Genomic DNA, 6,410 nt, shown 5'->3' with positions numbered 1-6,410 from the left:
GTTTGTTTTTTGTATCGAAGTGTTGTTCAAAAGTAATTCTGTGTAAATTAGAAAGTATTATCTATTATATATGAAGACTGTATCTAATTGTGAAAGTTAGCCCGGAAAAATCAAGGCAGTTTGCCACATCTGGAGCCAGTAGACTCGCACGCTCCATTACTTCGATAGAGAAATGTTGAAGGCAGTTGTTTATCACTTTCTACATACAACCCTAAGTATTCTATCTTCCCGAAACAATAACTTATCAGTTAGAAAAATAAATTATTTAATTTTCTTCGATTAAAATTCTCGTTTTCTTAACGGTAAATCGGCTCGTTTTCTTTAATCTAGGAATTTAAATATCATTAAATAAATCCCTTTACGTGCAAAACAAAAAATGATTTAAAATATTTNTCTACTGTATTTATAACTGTGTGTTTTATACATAATATATAAAACAACACACAGTAGTTATAAATACATATATATTTAATGAGGGGTTTTAATTCTGTTTAAAATTAATTTCAAATTATGAAAAGAAATTATATAGAAAATAATAAATACCTCTTTTCTAGAAATTTCACATTCTTTTTTATATAATTCATACTTGGATGTTTCTTCAGTATATATGTCAAGAGCTTCTATAATTTGTTCTGCCTTTAAATAATAATATATTTATTAAGTAAAATAATGTTTTAACATTTTTTGTGTTGATTAATGAAATAATATCTCTTACAGATTTTATTGTTTCTATTGTTTTCTTAGAAGCTAATCCACTTTCTTCATCTGGTTCTTCTGTATCCTGTCAATCAAAACAAAATATTACATTGTATAAAGTACAATGTTGTAATAATTAACTTTATTTTAAAATGAATGCACTTTTTGAAGTATGAACTTAAAAAACAAATTAGAATTTTAATATTCATTCTGATCATTTTGAATGTATATTTAATAGGCTAAGAATTTTTATACATATACTAACTTACAATAATTAATAATTATAAGTAAAGTAAAAATAATAAAAGTTTTCTTATGTCATATATTCTTACATTGAAGAGCAGAAAATTATAATTTCAATAAATCTTTCTTGAACATAACTTTAATATTTTCAAACCAATTTACCAATGAAGAAGTAATGAGGAGAATTTTCTTTATTAATTTTAATCATTAGTTCTTCAATCTGGAGATCTTTCATTGCATAGTTCCTATATACAGGGTGTTTATAAATGAATGGTGCGGTTTTAAAAATTAATAATAAATCTATTTATTACCTTAATCTCAGGCATTGACCGAGTTTATGTATTGTCAATGCCCGTGTCCCTTGAGGAACTGTGTGATCAGATAAAGCATTGCACTGCAGACCATCACGGAGGACATGCTACACTGCGTATGGAAAGAATTTGATTACCATGTAGATGTGTGTCGTGTGACCATGGGTGCACATATTGAAAAATTGTGATTAATGCATAAAAAATTTGGACAGTTACCGTTACTTATGCTGTAACGTTTGCCCATATAAGGTAATAAATAGATTTATTATTAATTTTTAAAACTGCACCATTCATTTATAAACACCCTGTATAATGAACAGTTTTTGATTGGCATTGTAACTTATTTTAATCAATGTTACAAGCATTCATGTCAACTGAAACATTCCTCAAGCTTCTTGTTTCTATGACCCTATTGAAGAGATATTTGCATCTTATTTAAAGTGTGCTGCTCTTTGTTTTCACAGACTCATTCATTTTTATTTGTTTACATTCATTCTTCTTAAGCAAGATAATGTGTACCATCTCTTTTTTAAGCATCTGCTATTATTTTCAGAGAGCAAACTCCTAAAATAACTTTTTGTGGATGCACAATGGACTTTTTAGGTCAAGATGCTTTCCACTTGCACAATTCAGTTAATATATAATAAACATCTTACATCTTCAAAAGCAAAAAGTTAAACAAACTTCTATTCTAAACTATTACAATTTTTTTCCTTTTATTTGGTTATCACCTCTCTGCTAGTAAAACATATTTTACAACACTACCAAAATTCAGTGCATAAAAAAAATTAATTTAAAATGTTACAAAAGAAACAGTAACTGTGCAAGTCTTCCATAGAATTAATTGACATGCATGGAGTAAGTAATTGTAGCATTCCATGATACCTGCAATCGTGACATTATGATATCTAGACTTTGGGGTTATGTGAAGGACAGGGTTTATGCTGACATCCCAAAATCAATGACCTCAATGATCTTTGTACATACTGGACACTATTGTTTTTGTTATACTACAGATATTGCAGAATAGATGGCAGAAAATTAAATGTCATTTAGGTATTCTTTGTGTAACAGGAGGAGTACACATGGAGCTTTTATACTTTTGTGTAAAAAGAAATAAAGATAGAACTATGCTGATTTTTGCAGCAAAATTTAATGAGTTTGTGTTCAAATTGCAGACCTTACTTTTATTTTAATTCTTACCTAATTTTACTTACAACCTACAAAATGTGTCAGTTTGAATTTGGACATGACTATCCCTCTCTCACCATGTGTAATGAATAAGGACTAAATAATTACCTAATTCCTGTTTATGATAACTGTAAAAAAAATAAAATTTTTGCTATTTTTTTGGCTTATTTATCCTAATTTCACAGGATGTAAAGCTTTCACAAAGAAATATAAAATCAACAATTCATTCACCAAGTTCATTTTTTCAACGTAAGAATTAAAAATGTGTTTAATTACAAAATTTTTTATTATTGTTAATTATTATGAGAACATCTATACTCAGTGTGTATATGTTATAATAGTATATCTTGCAGTGCCATAATATTGTAAATAAAAATTATTCTTTATAAAATTTATTCTAAATTGTAATTTAGTAGTTGTAAGTTTCAATATCTATTTCATATCAGCTTATATCTAATGCTTAAGTAATTATTCATAGTTATTTAGTATTATTAAAGCAGGAATCATTTCAACTGAAAATATCCCAAAGGAATTCTTTCACTATCCTTAACAAAGAATAGAACAAATTTAACAATTTAATAGAAAATAAAAGAATTTCAGGCTGCTATGTTCATCTACATATTGATATTATAAAAATCCTGAATTATCTTAACTTCATTATGAAGTTAAGATAATTCAGAGTCAATAAGCAATCATAATCATCAGAGAGTGTACTTATATAAACATATATGGTATAGCCACTATTTGTATAGACTGTGTGTGAAACAATTGTGTGAAAGCTTAATGCGTATGAAAGGAATGTGAAACAATTGTAACAAAAATAAGTATTTATATATCTAAACAGAAAAGGTACAAGCAGCTACAAATTTTTCATCTCCATTATAATCTTGTGGGATTTCTGTTATATATATGCAATCTGTTGTTAAGTAGAACATTGTTAAATAAAGTATACCTGTATTACTTTTCTATTGAGCACAAATTAATGTACAAATAAAATCTTTCAAATTTATAAAAGAGATCACTTTTTCTGTATAAATATTCAAAATTTTCCAGAAATAATTAAATAAAATATTGAATAATTTTAATTAATACAATTGAAAGTCAAAACAGTTAATTTCATAATATATATAACAATAATAATAATTCATAACCCAATTTAATTAATTAATTCCAAACAATGAGCTGAATTATTGGGCTATGTTAGGTTATAAGAGTAGACTTCTGTCTATCTCTAGTCAAATTACTGTAGCTATTAATTTATTCATTAATTTAATCAAAAGTAGCCTGATAATTCAGCATTGTTTGAAGTTAGTTAATTTCATAATTTTAAGATATTCAATGTTATATTTATGGAAATGATTTAAAACAAGTATTATATAAGTATTTAAAAGAATATGCCTCTTAATATGATTTATTTAAGTGTCAATACTTCATTACAAAAATTTACATAAAAATTATGTGTACTTCACTGTAAATATATTATATTGTGTAACTAATTAACTTGTTTAAAATTAATTACAATTCTTTATTTCTAAAATATCATATAATTAATAATTACTTTATTGCTTTCTTCCAAAAAAGATTTTTCATATTCTTCTTCTCTTTCCTGTAAGTAATAAAATAAAATTAAAACTAAAAATCAAAATATATTTTTTAACATTCATTATATCATATAAAAAATACTCTACTTAATAATTAAACATAAATTAGCATATTATGACAGTAATAGAAATGCAAAATGAGCCTAAAATATATGACTAAATATGATCAAAATTATATTTTCACATTTAAATGATTTTTCTGTCCTTATATAAAATCTCCTAAATAAGTATTAAAAGAAAATGATGACTTGTAAATTTATCTTTATACAAATTTATTTATTTTTTCTCTCTTTTCACTAAGAATATCAAAAATAGAATTTAATAAAATAGCTTCTAATTTCAGAAAAAAAAAAGTTTATGATGTTGGTTTCTTACCTTTTCTTTTAATAATAGTTTAATGTTTAGAAAAGTGAAGGTAAGAGAATTAAAATAACAATGAAGAGCAAAAGTACAATAAAAAAAAAAAAAACCATTTTAATATGATCTATAAGTCAGGACTGACCAACTTATAGATTGACGAACGTATAAGGGAGGAGCAATTTGTCACCAAACTATGACACCGGATTAGAAGAGGCATTGTTGTTTTCGACCATCAAGATAGCCAGATACCTTCCGCCTGATTGAGAAATGACTGTGTGAAAAATGGGAAGCGGCAAGATGATTTTCGAACCGAAAAACTAGAAAAACTATTAGGGTGGCAAACTAACGGCGGCATCAGTCCTATAGAGGCTCGCTCTCTCAATTAACGAGTCGTTCGTTAAAACTAACCGACTACATGTCGTATAAATCTTATTTGATTTACAAAGACCACTTAACGTCAATCTTTTATGTTTACAAAGAAAATTTTGTCTTTCGGCTATACTTGGCTTATATTTTAATTATCTTTGCTGTGCCGCCGGAATTTTTGTCGCTGATAAAAATTCTTATCGATAAGACTCGACGAAAATTTTATTAGATGCCAACTTGATTGTTAAATGTGTATTAAGAAAGCTTTGATGTTTTTTAAAAATACCCCAATTTGTTAATAAAGGATGTTGTAGGATTTTAGATTTCCTATTTACATAAATATACTTCAATCCAGTAATAAGGAGATTCTGGTAATCCCCATTTCGAATGTTTTAAAGTTCGGTGAGCCTTTTATACTTACGAACAAAGAAAGAATAGGCGTCCTTGACCCAACGCTCCACAGAAGAGCTGCTCGGACTATCGATCGCTACTAGAATTAACATGGAATTAGACCGAATCCACGGGAGATAGTTTGTTGCAAGATAACTAGGAGATTTTTCTATTCGTTCGCCACTGGAGGTCTCGGAAACGTAAAGTATCCAACTCTAATCTTCTGTTCTAGGATTTGCAAAAATCCTACTCTCAAGCTAGGAAATGGCAGACATTTGTCTTGAAAAGTAATCTGAAGCCGGCTTTCTGTGTGAGATATAGTTCTTTCGGCCAGGAAGAGGCCTGTCAAATTTATAAACTCGTCTTTTTTGAAGGATTTCTTTCTTTTGTGCCTGATTTGTTTCAATATAGGAAACATTCGTCATTTGATGATAAAGGATTTTGATTTGAAATAGATTTAAGTTTCGAGTCATCGCAGAACTTCCACTTCTTATAGCCATTCTAAAAAATGATCTGTTTTTTTATCATTAAAGAATCTAAAGAGAAAAAGATTGTTAGCAGAATCGGTTTTATTCGTCAGAATTGAGTAGTTTTTTGTTGAAAGCGATTTTCTCCTATAAGATATTTTGAGAGGATAATACTTTATTTTAAATGGCATCCCTCTATCAGATGGAGAGGATCTTCTAGTTCTAGAATCTAGAATTTCTGCAGTTTTGTGGGCCATTGACTAAAAGGCCTCAACTGGCTGTTTCGGTCGATGTTCAGAGATCTTTAGCTGAAATGATCTTTTGCAGTCGTTGACTGGGGAAGCTTATCCACACCAACTGCTCTAATGATTACGACCAGACAAAGAAGAGATAATTGCCATGTTCTTCTTCTACTCTCATTTAACTGTTAAATAGATTTCATTTGGTACATTTTATGTTTTCTTGACTGCGTTTAGAAATATTTTTCGAAATTATTATATTCCTAGGAAAGCTTTGCTAATAAGAATTGAACTGAAGAACTAATTACCATAGCTTAGAAATATCAATTATATAATAAAAATTTAGCATTATTTAAAATTTATTTTTTTTAAAACATTGCATTTAAAAGCTTATATAACTTGTAGAGAGGAAGAATTAAAATGTATCTGAAATCAATAAATGTATATTATAATATATTACAACATAAAAACTTTTTACGATAATTTAAAATGTAGGTCTATATAAGATTATTCTATTGTATTTATTTATTTTTCTGGTTTCAATAA

At 27.5% G+C, this 6,410-nt stretch overlaps 1 long non-coding RNA gene across 1 annotated transcript; it reads right to left on the bottom strand.

Moving 5' to 3' along the window:
* Nucleotides 1–530: 530 nt before the first annotated feature.
* Nucleotides 531–4,048, bottom strand: LOC111621957. Its single transcript, XR_002756172.1, has 3 exons — nt 4,000–4,048; nt 716–781; nt 531–636 (listed from the first exon to the last, which is right to left on the bottom strand). It is a non-coding gene; the product is annotated as an uncharacterized LOC111621957 (long non-coding RNA).
* Nucleotides 4,049–6,410: the final 2,362 nt, after the last annotated feature.

The sequence above is a fragment of the Centruroides sculpturatus genome, unplaced genomic scaffold, assembly GCF_000671375.1.
Source record: "Centruroides sculpturatus isolate CEXI.00-Female unplaced genomic scaffold, Cexi_2.0 scaffold312, whole genome shotgun sequence".
NCBI classification, from domain to species: Eukaryota; Metazoa; Arthropoda; class Arachnida; order Scorpiones; family Buthidae; genus Centruroides; species Centruroides sculpturatus.
The sequence above is the reverse complement of the archived record's forward strand: the minus strand, read 5'-3'. Positions and strand labels throughout refer to the sequence as shown.